The sequence below is a fragment of the Rhipicephalus microplus genome, chromosome 5 (assembly GCF_043290135.1).
Source record: "Rhipicephalus microplus isolate Deutch F79 chromosome 5, USDA_Rmic, whole genome shotgun sequence".
Classification (NCBI taxonomy): Eukaryota; Metazoa; Arthropoda; class Arachnida; order Ixodida; family Ixodidae; genus Rhipicephalus; species Rhipicephalus microplus.
Genome location: NC_134704.1, coordinates 199767248 through 199783158, shown reverse-complemented (window position 1 = coordinate 199783158; position 15911 = coordinate 199767248).

Here is a 15911-nt window from a genome sequence, read left to right as displayed (position 1 = left end):
CTGTTCTAAGGGGCATAGCATGGATATTGTTAAGGGGGCAGTGACGTGTAACCTAAATGCCTGTAGTTGTATATATATATATATATATATATATATATATATATATGTGTGTGTGTGTGTGTGTGTGTGTGTGTGTGTGTGTGTGTGTGTGTGTGTGTGTGTGTGTGTGTGTGTGTGTGTGTGTGTGTGTGTGTGTGTGTGTGTGTGTGTGATCTAACAGACAATAATGCCAAGGAAGGTATAGGAGAAGTTATTAGGCCAATTGTGTTGTAAATGAGAAGAATGAAAAGTGGGTGAAAAGATAACTTGCCGTGCGGCCTCTGTTACTAAGGGGCTCTCGAGGTGCACCATGTCGAAGGATAAAGCGTTACAAATTGAAAGAGGCGACATCCTGAGTTGTAGCGCTCGGCAAAGCGGCTGTTTCGGCGTAGCGTGTCAGGTGGTCAACCGCCACTATCTGACACCGATTACCATCTGGTGTCAATTGAAGAGGACCGTAGAGGTCAACGCCGACGCGATCAAATGGCTTGGCAGGGCATGGAAGTGGCTGCAATGCGCCAGTCGCACGTGGCAGTGTTGATTTACGTCGCTGGCAGTCAGGACAGCACTGCACGAATTTACGTACAGAATTGTACATGCCGTGCCAGTAATAGCCATGGTGAAGGCATTCATATGTTTTGAACACTCTGACGTGGCCACATTGCGGATCGTCGTGAAGGGAGGCGCATACTTGCGATCGTAAAGTGCGTGGAATGACCAGCAACCACCGGCGGCCATCGGGAGCGTAGTTGCGTCGATGAAGAAGTTGATCGCGGATGGCGAAATGGAAAGCTTGACGTCGGAGGGATCGAGATACTGGAAGGTTGGGCGTGCCAGATAAATATTCAATAAGAGAGGCGATCCACGGGTTACGACGTTGTTCGGTGGCAATCGAGTCGAGATTTAGCGATGACAAGGTCTGGAGGCAAGTGTTTCCGCACGTCTGATCTGGTGGTAAAGGTGAGCGGGACAGGGCATCAGCGTCAGAGTGTTTGCGTCCGCAGCGGTATACGACGCGAATGTCGTACTCCTGGATGCGGAGTGCCCATCGCGCAAGGCGGCCAGAAGGGTCTTTCAACGTGGAGAGCCAGCAAAGCGCGTGGTGATCAGTTACTAGATCGAACGGGCGGCCGTATAACTACGGCCGGAACTTTCCAAGCGCCCACACCAGAGCCGAACACTCTTTTTCTGTCACGCTGTAATTAGTTTTCGGCTTTCGTCAGAGTGCGGCTAGCGTAGGCTACAACGTATTCTGAATAGCCGGGCTTTCGTTGAGCGAGGACCGCGCGTAGCCCGACGCCGCTGGCGTCGGTGTGCACTTCGGTAGGAGCCGTCGGGTGGAAGTGGCGAAGAATAGGTGGGGAAGTGAGCAGACGGCGCTGAGTAGGGAAGGCAACGTCACATGCAGGGGACCAGGAGGTGAGGCTCACGTCACCGCGAAGAAGCTTGGTTTACGGTGACATGATAGATGCAAAATTGCGAACAAAGCGCCGGAAATAGGAGCATAGGCCTACAAAACTGCGAAGTTCTTTCATGGTCGTCGGCTTGGGAAATTCTGCGACTGCTCGAAGTTTTGCTGGGTCTGGTAATACGCCGTGTTTGGACACGATGTGGCCTAGGATGACGAGCTCGCGTGCAGCGAAGCGGCATTTTTTCAGGTTAAGCTGCAGACCAGCGTTGGTCAGACAACTCAAAATGTGCCTGAGGCGAAGGAGGTGCGTAGGAAAGTCATGGGAGAAAACCACGACATCGTCGAGGTAACAAACGCACATATTCCATTTGAGGCCACGTAGCGTATTATCCCTAAGACGTTCAAACGTGGCAGGCGCGTTACAAAGTCCAAAGGGCATGATGTTAAATTCATATAGTCCGTCTGGTGTAATAAATGCCGTTTTTGGCGACCGGCTTCTGCCATTGGGGCCTGCCAGTAGCCAGACCGCAAATCTAGCGACGAGAAAAATTCCGCTCCGTGAAGGGTGTCAATGGCGTCATCAATGCGCGGCAAAGGATAGATGTCCTTGCGGGTTATCTTATTCAAACGACAATAGTCCACGCAAAATCGGATAGATCCGTCTTTATTACGCACCGGGACGACGGGAGACGCCCAGGGACTGTGAGATGGTCGAATGATGTCTCTACGAAGCATATCTTCGACTTGATCGTTGATGACGCGGCGCTCTTCAGCGGAGACACGGTATGGTCTTTGACGCAGTGGCTGGTGTAGGCCGGTGTCAACATGATGTTTGACTTGTGATGTGCGGCCCAGTTGAGGTTGCGACACATTGAACGAACTCCTGAACTGATGCAGAAGATCCAGCAGGTCGGCATGTTCGGTGGGAGTGAGAGTGTCGGCGATGGCGCTGGAAAACGTATCATTGGACGGCTCCCCGAGTGCTGACAGTGCTTTTGGGTGGTCGCAGTAGTCGTCCGGGACATCAAACAAAAACGAAGGGTCGAGATCCTGCACGCGGCCGAGACATTCCCCCGCAAGCAATGTGACAGGTGTGGAAAGCGGATTGCTTACGAACATGTTGCTTCTTCCGGCGGCAAGGTCAATTGTTGCGAAAGGCAGCGGCAAAGCTCGACGACATTTGAAGATATCGCAAGTCATAAAAAGAACTGTAGCGTCAGTGTAGGCGTTGCATGAAACGGGAACAAGGGCGAAATTTCCAGGCGGAATATCGGTATCTTCATGAACGAGCAACTTCGGCGGCTGATGAGGGGCGTCCAGTAATGGGACATCACGTAAGGGTGAAAACTCAACTTCGGCGCGTGCGCAGTCTATGACGGCATTATGGCGGGATAGGAAGTCCCACCCGAGGGTGACGTCATGCGAACAGACAGGAAGAACAATGAACTCCACGATGTAAAGAATACCTTCGATGGAGACTCTTGCAGTGCAGGCTGCGAGAGGCGTTACTTGCTGTGCGCTTGCGGTGTGAAGCGACAGTCCCGAAAGCGGCGTCGTTACTTTGTGTAATAAACGGCAGAGATTAGCGGCAATAACAGAAACAGCGGCGCCAGTGTCCACAAGGGCGAAGGTACAATAACCATCAACAGTTACTGCGACCACGTTAGCAGGAGAGGAGCGAGGGCTTAGACAGTTCGAAAACGGCGCAGTTCTCGCCTCTTGAACTGCGTTGCTTAGTTTTCCTGGTCAGAGGGTCCGGGCCGGCGGCGCATGGGGGAGGGCGATCGCCGACGAGGAGAGGGTGCGCGTTGCGGCTGGAAGTCAAGGTGGTCAGTAGGCGCATAGCGAGGTGGCGAGACCGGCCCGTATTGGACGAAGGGTTGGCTGCCGGGATGCGGCGACCGGGCATAGTTGTCGAACGTCTGAGGTCGACGGCGGCACTAGCGAGCAACGTGTCCGGGAGTGAAGCAACCGTAGCAAATCGGTTGGTTATCGGGCGTCCCCCAGGGATTGGCGACTGGTGCTGCCGCCCAAGGTGCAGTATAAGCAGCCGGGTGTGCAGGTTGTGAGCGCGTGGTGTAGGGTGGTTGCGGGAGCCTACGTACAGCGTCTGCATATGTGAGAGGCGCGGCTACGGGCTGCATCTCTTGCGAAAAGGCGACAGGAGGAGCCACAGGCTGCGTTGGATAGATTAGGGGCGCGGCCACAGGCTGAACGGCTGGCGGATAGGCGACAGCAGCGCCTACCGGTTGTGCGACACCCGGGCAGTGTCCACGGCTAGATAGAGGTGGCTCGTAGTGCGCAAGAGGAACAGCTTGTGCAACCTCTTCCGATATAGCAGTGCGAAGCGGGGCAGGTAGACGGGTGGTGGTCTCGTGAGTAAAGGGCACTAGGGAAAGTTGGCGGGCGACTTCCTCACGGACGAAGGCTCGGACTTGCTGAAGCAATGGTGAATTGTCGGGCATGGAGTCGAAACTGGACAGCGACTCACCACCAGGCTGAGGCTGCCTAGTCAAAGTGCGTTGCTTCTTCAACTCGTCGTAGCTCTGACACAAGCTGACGACTTCAGAAACTGTGCTTGGATTCCTTGCCAAGAGCATTTGAAATGCGCCGTCGTCGATGCCCTTCAGGATGTTTTTGGCCTTGTCAGATTCGGGCATGATGTCATTCACACGTCGACAAAGGTCAACGACGTCCTCAATATAGCTGCTAAAGGTCTCGCCAGTCTGCTGAGAGCGGACGCGCAAGCGCTGTTCTGCCCTCTGCTTGCGGACAGCCGGTCGACCGAACACTTCAGCACATGACGTCTTGAAGACGCTCCATGTGGGGATGTTGTATTTGTGGTTAATAAACCACAATTCGGCGACGCCATTGAGATAAAATATCACGTGGCCCAGCTTGTCGGCTTCAATATATATATATATATATATATATATATATATATATATATATATATATATATATATATATATATATATATATATATATATATATATATATATATATATATATATATATATATATATATATATATATATATATATATATATATATATATATATATATATATATATATATATTGCCACGTTCCATTTCCCAAGTTTTTGTTAGCGTCCCAAAACACCACGCGATTCGCAGCGCAAACCGCGCCTGCAGTTTTCGAGAAGGTTCCGGACTGTAGTAGATCATCTCGATAAGATCACGCCCACTGTGCGAACGGTACAGATTGTTCTGGAACCTACGGCACCCATCAGCGATAACGCTAGAACATTCGACGGCAAGAGTATAAATGCCGACGCGCTTCGCCGCTTGTCAGTAGTTGATCGAAGACGGACGCTCCGTTCACCGCTATCAGTCCAAGACTGCTATCTGTGTGAGACTGCTGCTGTGATTGGACTTTTCCGTTTACCGGGCACAGGTTCGCCCAAATGAACAGTTAAATCCCAACACGAAGTCTCCTGTCTTCGGCCATGTCACGACCCCGTGACAATATATAAATGAATAAATAAATAAATAAATAAATAAGTAAATATATCAATATATATATCTGTTATCTCTAGCTTGATCTCCTGTATTCTAAGTTCACTATCTTCGTTATCATTGAAAATCATGACTGCTGATTTTTTCTAACTGAATCTAAAATCTAACCTATCTCCCTCATTACGGCAGATGTACATCAATCTTTGCAAATCTTCCTTGTTGTCGGCCATTAGCACTAAATCATCTGTGTACATTAATGCTGATAGTGCCTGATCAATGAGTTTTTCTTGTTTGACTAAAGAGAGGTTGAAGCCCAGTCCACTTCCCTCATATTTGGCCTCTATTACTTGTAGGTACGTCATGAATAATAAGGGTGACAGGGGACACCCTTGCCTGAGCCCCCGTTTTATCTCTGCAGGTTTGGATACCTGTTTTTCCCACTTCATAACTGCCTTGTTACCTTTATAGATATCCTTTAAAAGATTAGTGACTACATGTTCCACGCCTAGTGTGTCCAGTATTCCCCACAATTCCTCTTGAACCACGCTATCATATGCTTCCTTGATATCCAAAAATGCTAGCCACAGGGGCCTGTGTTCCTTTTCTGCTATTTCGATGCACTGCGTCAGTGAGAACAGATTGTCTTCCAACCTCCTGTGCTTCCGAAATCCATTCTGCACTTCCCCCAGCACCTCCTCATCCTATATCCATGCCTGCAGTCTTTCCTTTATAATCTGCATCGCCAGCCTGTAGACCACTGATGTCACTGTTATAGGACGGTAGTTGTTTATGTCAGCTTTGTCCCCATTTCCATTATAGATCATGCTCATCCTGCTAACTTTCCATCCATCGGGAACTTCACCATCGATTATTAGTTTGCTCACTGCCTCTCTCAAAGCCTGCTTAGACTTCGGACCTAATGTCTTTATCAGCATAATTGGAATGCCATCTGGGCCGGTTGATGTACTACTAGGAACCCTTCTCTCAGCCCTTTCCCACTCTCGTTGTGAAAATGGAGCCATTGTGCCACTTGATCCATCCCTGTCTATCGTGGTGCATAAGGCACTTCTTTGTTGAAATTTTTCTGTCACCCTGTTTGTTTTATTTCTTAGGGAGTTTAGATGGTTCCAAAATTTCGCATCTGCCTTTCTGTCCTTTTTATGTACTTCTGCCAGCCACTGAGCACCCTTTCTTCTAATCTTTTGATTGATCAGGAGGGATGCTTCCCTTTTAGAGCTTAGAAAGATTTCCCGTTTTCTTTCAACAACATCTGTCGGTTCACCACGTAGCTTAGCATGTCTGTGTTCCCTAGAGGCTTCCTGACGTTTTGCTGTGGCTCTCTTAACTTCCTCATCCTACCAACTTTTGTGTTTGTGTCTTCTTTTGCAGGGTGACTTGTCACGTGCCTTAGCAAGCTCTAGCTCAAATAGTTTAATTGGATTCGTGTATGTCCACACTGTTTTATTATGCTCAGCCATTATTTTCTCAATTTGTTTAGTGGCTAGTTAAATTTGCCTTTCTGAATAAAAATTTTCCTGTAGTTGCTAAACTTGCCTCCTTCCCATTTTCACTGCTCTGCCAAAACTTAGCTTGATACATTTGGGATCACTACCCAGACTTCTGGAGCCACCTTCATCTATGATAACCGACCCGACAGGCAAAATGATCATGGATATGTGTGAAAGGCTGGATTTGATCATTTGCAACAGTACCGAGAAGTGTGAAGGGCAAATAACATGGGAGGTAGGAAGGCTGGAGACGACGATAGATCACGCACTGATGTCACATAGGGTGTATGATAAGCTCAGGGGAATGCACATAGATGAAGGTGGCTCCAGAAGTCTGGGTATTGATCACAAATGTATCAAGCTAAGTTTTGGAAGAGCAGTGAAAGTGGGAAGGAGACAAGATGAGCAATTACAGGAAAATTTTTATTCAGAAAGGCAAATCGAAATAGCCACTAAACAAATTGAGAAAGTAATCACTGAGGATAATAAAACAGTGTGGACGTACACGAATCTAATTAGACTGTTTGAGCTAGAGCTTGCTAAGGCACATGACAAGTCACCCCGGAAAAGAAGACACCAATTCAAAAGTTGGCGCGTTGAGGAAGTTAAGAGAGACATAGCAAAACGTCAGGAAGCCGCAAGGGAACACAGACATGCTAAGCAGCGGGGTGAACCGACAGATGATGTTGAAAGAAATTGGGAAATCTTACTAAGCTGTAGATGGAATGCATCCCTTCTGATCAATGAAAGGATTAGAAGAAGGGGAGCCCGGTGGCTGGCAGAAGTACATAAAAAAGATAGAAAGGCAGCTGCGAAATTTTGGAACCATTTAAACTCCCTAAGAAATGAGACGAGCCTAGAGCAGAGGTTTATAACTACAGCTCAAGATGCTAGGCTAGAAGAGGACGAAGCTATTGAATATATAAGAACAAGGGTGGCAGAAAAATTTTAACACAGAAGTGCTTTATGCACCACGACAGACAAGGATGAATCAAGTGGCGCAATGGCTCCATTTTCACAAGAAGATTGGGAAAGGACTGAGAAAAGGGTTCCTAGTAGTACATCAACAGGCGCAAAGGCATTCCAATTTTGCTGATAAAGACATTAGGTCCGAAATCTAAGCCGACATTGAAAGAGGCAGTGAGCAAAATAATAATCGATGGAGAAGTTCCCTATGGGTGGAAACTTAGCAGGATGAGCATGATCTATGAAGGAAAGGGGGACAAAGCTGACGTAAATAACTACCCGCCTATAACAGTGACATCAGTGGTCTACAGGCTGGCGATGCAGATTATAAAGGAAAGAGTGCAGGCATGAATAGAGGATGAGGGGGTGCTGGGGGAACTGCAGAATGGGTTTCGGAAACGCAGGAAGTTGGAAGACAATCTTTTCTCACTGAGGCAGTGCATCGAAATAGCAAAAAAGGAACACAGACCCCTGTGGCTAGCATTTTTGGATATCAGGGGAGCATACGATAGCTTGGTTCAAGAGGTATTGTGGGGAATACTGGACACACTAGGCGTGGAAGATGTAGTCACTAATTTTTAAAGGAGATCTTTAAAAGTAACAAGGTAGTTATAATGTGGGAAAAACAGGTATCCAAGCCCACAGAGGTGAAACTGGGGCTTAGGCAGGGGTGCCCTCTGTCACCCTTGTTAGTCATGATGTACCTACAAGTATTAGAGACCAAATTAGAGAGAATTGGACTGGGCTTCAACCTCTCTTTCGTCAAACAAGGAAAACTCATTGAACAGGCACTACCAGCATTGATGTATGCAGATGATATAGTGGTAATGGCTGACAACAAGGAAGATTTGCAGAGATTGGTGGACATCTGCGGTAATGAGGGAGATAGGTTAGATTTCAGATTCAGTAAGGAAAAATCAGCAGTCATGATTTTTAATGACAATGAAGGCAGTGAGCTTAAAATACAGGAGGTCGCGCTAGAGATAAGAGATAAATACAAATATCTGGGCGTATGGATAAGCAATGGGGCCGAGTACCTAAGGGAACACGAAATAAACGTGTCGACTAAAGGTAACAGCAATGCAGTGGTAATGAAAAACAGGGCACTGTGGAATTACAATAGGTAAGATGTTGTGAGAGGAATATGGAGAGGGGTCATGGTTCCTGGTCTGACGTTCGGCAATGCGGTCTTGTGCATGAGATCAGAAGTTCAAGGAAGATTAGAAATTAAGCAACGTGGAATAGGTAGGCTTGCCTTAGGAGCTCAAGGGAATACACCAAATCAGGATGTACAAGGTGATATGGAATGGACATCATTTGAGGGCAGGGAAGCTAGCAGCAAGATAGAATTTGAGAAGCGATTGAGGGAAATGGGGGAGTAGCGTTGGGCTAGGAAGGTATTCGGCTACTTGTACATGAAGAATGTCGATACAAAATGGCGGAAGCGAACAAAAAAATTGACCGGTAAATACTTGGAAAACAGCAGGGGGCAAACCAAAAAAAATTATCGGTTAAGAAGGAGGTGAAGGAAGCTGAGACCAATATGTGGAGAATTGGCATGATTAAGAAGTCCGCACTAGACATCTATCGAACTTTTAAGCAGGAAATAGCCAAGGGAAGGATATATGATAATACTCGGGGTAGTTCTCTTCTGTTTGAGGCTGGACGGGAGTATTGCGAACGAAGACATATCGGGCCAAATACGAAGGGGTAGACACGGTATGCAGTGTGTGTGGAGAGGAAGAAGAAACTTCCGAACACTTGATAATGTTCTGTAAAGGGCTTCACCCTGTTGTTCCGGTTGATGGCGCAGAGTTTTTCAAAGCACTGGGGTTTAGGGACAGTGAGGGCAAAATAGACTTTAAGCGGGTAGAATTAACTAGAAGAAGGTTATCTGATTTGTGGCTAAAGTCAAGGCACGAGTGAAAATTGAACCCTTCGCTGCAAAGTACAAATCCTCAACCTCACTATTTAAGGAAAAAAAATAAATCTAGTTTTTGGTTCATTATGTGTTGCGGTTTGGTGGCGCTAGCCACCGCCCGATCTAAAGGGCACAGCCATATTCATCCATCCATCTTTAAAACGGTGCTGGAAGGAGGATACATAAAACTTGCTGGAGTGGAAGCCGCCTATGCACCGCTGCGGTAGAGAGTGAGCCGCGCTGAGCGTGCGGCGGCCATGTTGCCAGTGGCAGAATAGAGCTGAGCGCTGGAAAATAATGCTTTATCGCGCTGCGGGTGAAGTGACTCGTGTGTTTATAAAGCAACGAAAACAAGTAATTCTGGTTGTAAATGTTTATTGTGACTTGTACGCAGCCAAGTGGCTTGTAGACAACTCAATTAAAGTGCATATGCATCAAATGGCGATGCCGAATTAAAGCAAACACATCATCGAAAACATAGGTGCCCTACTGGTGGTTGAAAATTATTGCTCTTGTCAAAAGTGTTCCCACCTTACTTTTGACCGATTCTCGGTTTTTTTTCCTCCGTCATGTGTTGTATCCTCACTTTTACGTATTGTTCGGTGATTTGCCTGCACAAACTGTAATCCTGATTATCAAGCGTATCAAAGTCTAGGACGTGCTGCTCTAGTTTATGGAACCAGTTTTTCTCGGAAGGAGCTCATAGAACTTTTAGGATGAGGTGTTTTGCTCTTGACTTCACTGTTGTGATGGAATCACATTCAGCCTGCAGCCGCCTCAGTCCTTGACTTCTTTACAGAGGCTAATGACATCTCGCGACGGTGAGACAAGACCACCTCGCCTTTTACATTTAATTAGAGGTGTCAGCTTATCTGAGTGCACGGCTGCTATGCACTCTTCACATGTAGTTGCAGTTCGACCTTTCTAACAATGAAGCCTGCTATGTATGGCACCACGGAAACGACAAAAGCAGAAAAGCTTTCGGGCTAGTCAATGCGATGCGCATTAATTGTCGTGGTCATCGGGCTGCAGGACTGGGGCCTTGCGCATGTCAGTGAGATTGCTTCTTGGATCTACCATGGCGGCAGGAGTCGTTGCATTCAATACGGAGGGAACATCTTGGGAGCAGTGTCCAGAACTTGAAGACGTGACTTCCGTCTGAACCAATAGACGCTTGTATGCAGCCATAAACTGCGAAGCTGTTGGGTTGTTGTTATGGCCGCCTCATCCACGTATTGATTCAAAGAAGTTTTCGGTATAGTCTTAGCTGAGTTTGTGTGTCAGTAAGTATTTCAGCTGACCCTGGCTGACAAGTCTGTCAAACATTCTTTCCGTGCTTGCCATGCGTATCCAAAAACCAATGAATCCGTTTTTTTCAGTCCTTCTGTCACTGCCGGATCTCTCAGCCCGTTTATGTACGCTCGAGTCTCCGCAAAAAAAACGACTTCCAGAATGCTTCGTTCCCCTGCAGAAGGGACGCTTTGTACGACCTTGCCAGCGCGGGTTCCTGGAGTTTAAGATATCTAAGAAGCGATCAAAAGTTCTAATAAACGTAGATCTTGTGCTGGCACCCTTGAATTGCGGCAGCTTTAGCTTTTGTTCGCAGAAGTCCAAAGCGTCGGCAACTGAGGCACTCGATCAGTTGTACAGCATATCATACCTTCATTTTCTTGCTTTTCCCATTAGACGTGGACTTTCGTAAGTTTGTTTCCGAGCCACAACCCTTCTTCACGTTGAAGTGCCTTCAATGCCACTTCATAACCCCATTTCACATGCTTCCCTTCAATGTCAAAGAGGTTGTCAAAACACTCTGGCGCGAAGCGTACAGAGCGAAGTGATCTCAGTCTTTCGCATTCTACTTCTCACGGCGAACGGCCCACTCCAGAGGCTCCACGTTACGGAATCTTTAAAAAATCTGTAAAACAAATCCAGACTGTTCTGTTTTGCACGCTTCGATCGCGTCAGCTATAGCTCCCTTTAGTAACGAGCGCGGAATGGCTATGTCAAAGACGTTTTCGTGTACGTAGAGGTGGAATGTGAGGCCACAACCTTTTTTCAACATGTTGGCACATCCATAAACGACGCAAGAGGCAACCATTGTAAACCCTTTGTCTTTACATGCCGACAAGGTGAAACAAGAACGGACGAAATCAGCAGCTCACGATGGCGCTGAGCACGCTTTTTGCCACTGGCAAGGTGGCGGCGGCTGGCTTCACTTGCACAGCGCCCCTTCCACTCCAGCAAGTTTTATGTATCCTCCTTGGCTGAAATGTAATGTCGCGGCCGGGACTGCCACTCCAAAAGTTCCTTAAAACCTCCCTTGTCGCTTTAGAAAATACTCTAACGACAAAAATTGTAAAAATATATATTGTCAAAAGCGAAAATGTGACAAATTAAAATGGCAAGTGTGAATGGCCACAAGTACTTTTGGTAGTTTTTTATTTTTGGCTACATTTTGGCTACAGTTGCTCTAGCGTTTGGCTATGCTGCCTTGTCCGACCTGGCAACACTGTAAGTTGGTGCTGTTTTTTTCTGCCATAGAGTTTCTTAATATACACTAGAGGGAACTCTGGCGCTAGTGTCCATGGGAGCTGCAAAGCACGGCACTTCAGCGAGCATGGGAATGATGGGTTGTACTTAGAGATGTGCGCCGAGGCGATTTCGACCGGCGTTGGCATGGGGGTCGTCCAGAGTCGGTGGCGTTGTCGGCGCACGCTGGTTTTTGCATCGGCGGCGGCGCGCGGCTAATTTTCGTCGTCGGCGGCGGCGCCGGCGGCGCAGAAACCGAAACTGAAAATTCGAAAGGCTCTTCTGCCACAGGTTACTGAATTAGTTGATATTAAGGGATTTTCATCCAAATGGCATAAATGACACTACACAGATGTGTCGACATCCCGATGAATGCAAAGCGTTTTGTAAAATAGTTTTTATTTCGCTTTCATAAAAAACAACGCGTATTTCAATCTATGTCCATGTTCTACCGTAAATGTGCAGCACTTTGCTATTGTTTAACTTAAGATGCAGCAGTTTGTTGCTGTTGTTGGCTACGTCATACTTCATGAAACCTTATTTCATTGAACGATGAGCAAGCAGTGACGCACGTCACTCATTTCGCTTTTCCGTATCCGATCTTAAATTGTACGCTGCACGAAAAAGAAGCACCTCTGCTTCGAGTTTTCTTATTGCAATTGCATGAAACCACTTTTTTTATCTGTCATGCTTTGAATGTAACTTTCCTTCAAACGAATCAAAATACCTACTTTTCACAATGTGAGAATCTTTTATGCAGCAGTATAGGATGCGGAAGGAAACAAATCTGCGCATTTATTCAACTAGTTCTCGGCGCGGTGTTCAATGAATGAAGTGTAGAGATCAGACAGCATGGGTGAGGTGGGTGGTGCAAAAAGGACACTTGAACCCTTCAAGCTCCACCAGCACTTGCTACCCACTCTAGCGACACCAACACGACCCGCTCCCTCAGTCGTGATGCAAGTTGAAAGAAGGTTTGCATCCCCCCAAGACAAAAACCTGTCGATGGTCATATGTGCAGATGAGAGAAAATGCAATGTTTGCTCAGATACACAGCCCATACTGGTCACGAGGTGGGCGTCCGTTGACCACGCCCACAGAGAACGATGGCTCCCCGACCCCTTGGTGTTTGGTCAGGGGAGGGGGACACCCCTTGCAAGTGGGCCCCATTAAAATTTCTCTTAAAAACGTCACAAATAAGAATTCTTGATAAGTACGTATAAAACATTCAACTTTTCAATGCTTCTTTTTTAGCGTGTACACGTGCTAAATACCCATCAGATGTGTGAGACAATTGAAATAGTAACTGCCACTCTCGACTTGTTCCATAAAAGACTCAACAGAAGAATGCAATCACGAATGTTAGGAACCTATGTTCGTTTGTATATTTGATTTCTAGGCATGATTTAAATTCCTATATAAACAAAAATAAAACCTGCAACATATTAAAAAAGGCTGCTATTGCAAGATGTGTGTTGCAAGACGTGATTTTTCTAGACTTACGTCTCTGCAAGGCACATCTATTGTCACAAACTCGCAAGTGTCCCCCCTTTTTTCCCACGACATCTCCCAATCCCCCCCTCTCTAAAAAAAAGGCAGCAATGTAGGCCTCCGTAGACCTCCGTGATTGCCTACTGGTGCGTGACGGGTCATTCCGGTGGCTAGGACCAACAGTGCCGATTTCGACTTGCTTTATTGGAGGTGCTGAAGATCACGAAAAGGCAATATTTGTAAATTCTTGAGAGTTTAGTGATAGTTTCTTTGTGAATACCGTGGATTATTGACCCTCACTTTGTGTATAACGCTCCAATGAAAGAAAAATGATTTCATCCTGCGTCACTGCAGAGTCACAAGCCATCACATGTGCAGGAATCATTAAGCTTCTATATAACATTGCTAAGATTCAGCACATTCGTACAAATATTTCTCATTATTTGAACGTTTTGGGTATAATCCTTGCTTGGATTAGTATGTGCGAAACATAAATTTGAGATTTAAAAATTCTCATTGTGGGTTTCTGCAACACAGACAAATTATTAAAAGTGATGACTCCGGAGTTACGGCAGAGGTAACATTCGTTAAGCTTTTTTCTGTTACGGTGACGGTAATTCGTTACCTTTTTTATGTATCTATATAACGTGGAGCCGTGAAACGTTCCTCTTTTTTTATTAGAGTAATGAGTGAGGTATTTAGTTACTTTTTACTGTAACGGATACATCACTAAATAAACTTACAGGAGTGATGTAGGCCCACACCGTCAGTTGTTGTTGCGGTCTATAGGCTGGCTGCAAATATTACATGGATATTATCCTTTCACCCAGCATGTGATAGGGAAGGGTTGCTCGACCCTTGAGGATCTCGACCTTTGAGAAATACACAACAGCTTCTTAATGATATGCAAATCATCCCACCGAAGCGTGCACTTCGTTTCGTTAAAATTTACAGTCAACGTGAGTGCTGTCGTCACGCCGTATGTTTTAGGTTGAAATTTAGCCTACTCAAAATACACAAAGACGTCGATCCATCTTGCAACGCGTGGCCACCCGCTGACGGTTCTGTATGAAAATGGCATACTCAGTGAAACATGTTGCATCTGCTAAAATTTTATGGCAACATTATTACACTGCCACGCTCGCTTGTATTTTTCTGTCACTGTCTTGCGCAAAGGCACTGCCGTAGTGGATTAGTAGCTAAGGTACTCGGCTGCTGACCCGCAGGTCGCGGGATCAAGTCCCATCTGCGACTGCTTTATTTTCGATAGAGACGAAAATGCTGTAGATCCATGTGCTGCGATTTGGGTGCATATTAAAGAACCACAGGTGTCACAAAACGAGCGCTCAAAAAGGGCGCGCCGCCTAATTCTCGCGACGAAGCGCCGAGAGGTCAACCATAGAAAAAAAGAAAGTAGAAAACAAGCATCCAAAGACTCACCGGGCGCGTGTCCCTCTCCCCTCGGAAGCGTAGGTTCGCCAACGAACCTCCTCGCATCGGCGGCCGAGCAAGCCCTAGAGAGTTCTCGATGGAAAGGGGCGTGGTGATGCAGGGTTGCGTCATCTTTCGCGGACGGCCCTCGTACCGTCTCGCGCTTTCCCCAGCCTTCGCTGTGTATCACGCCGACGAAATGATGAGAACATTCTGGAATCTCGCGTGGAAGGTATTTAATCGAGCAGCCGAGATGGGAGATCAGCAAAAGAAGGAAGTTAACGCCAGAGTGCATAGGGTATTCCGCCGTATCTGTCGGCGAAGGTTTTGTCCTTAGTGACGAAGCAGGAGAAGAAAGAAGTTATCGCCAGAGTGCGTAGGGTATTCCGCCGTATCTGTCGGCGAAGGTTTTGTCCTTAGTGACAAAGCAGGAGAAGAAAGTACGCCACAGAGTGCGTAGGGTGTTTCGCTTGTGGGCGAAGCCTTTTGTCTTCCGTGACAAAGGAGGAGAAGGAGAGGATTTCCACCTGCGGGGTGAAGTCTCGAGCTACAGGCAAGAGTGTGTGTCTACCACTATCGAGCGAAGACGCGTGGCAACCGCTGCGTGTGTGAAGCTGACGTGTTTCCGGCGAAGAAGTTTGAAGCTTGGAGAGCGGTCAATTGAAGACGCGAGGCTTCCTGGAAGAGAAACTTCGGGGGCAGCGGAGCGACAACAATACTGGACTTTGAGTTAGTGATTCTCGGAAGAGTATCATCCAGACTTTTGTTCCAAGGACTTTGGACTGAATACGTTTCCTAACTCTTTAGTCTTTAAGTGTCTTGGTTGTTCGATGCATGCGACTGCATTGTAGTGCGTATTGTTGTCTGTGTCTATTGTTTCGAGTATGGCTGATTGTACTGTGTAGTACGTTGTTTGATTGGTATCATATACTATTCAACTATTGTCGAGTGTGCATATTTGTGTATTGTTTTTATCTGCCATTATTGAGAATATGATTTTGTTTTGTTTATCAACTCTCGGCTCTGACTTGTTCTTTGGGCCACAGCCGGCGTCCGCTGGCGCGCCAAAAAGGACCACTTCTAAATTGTCCACGCTTTCGTGGTGCGGTTCGGGGGGGGGGGCTGATACTTCGAC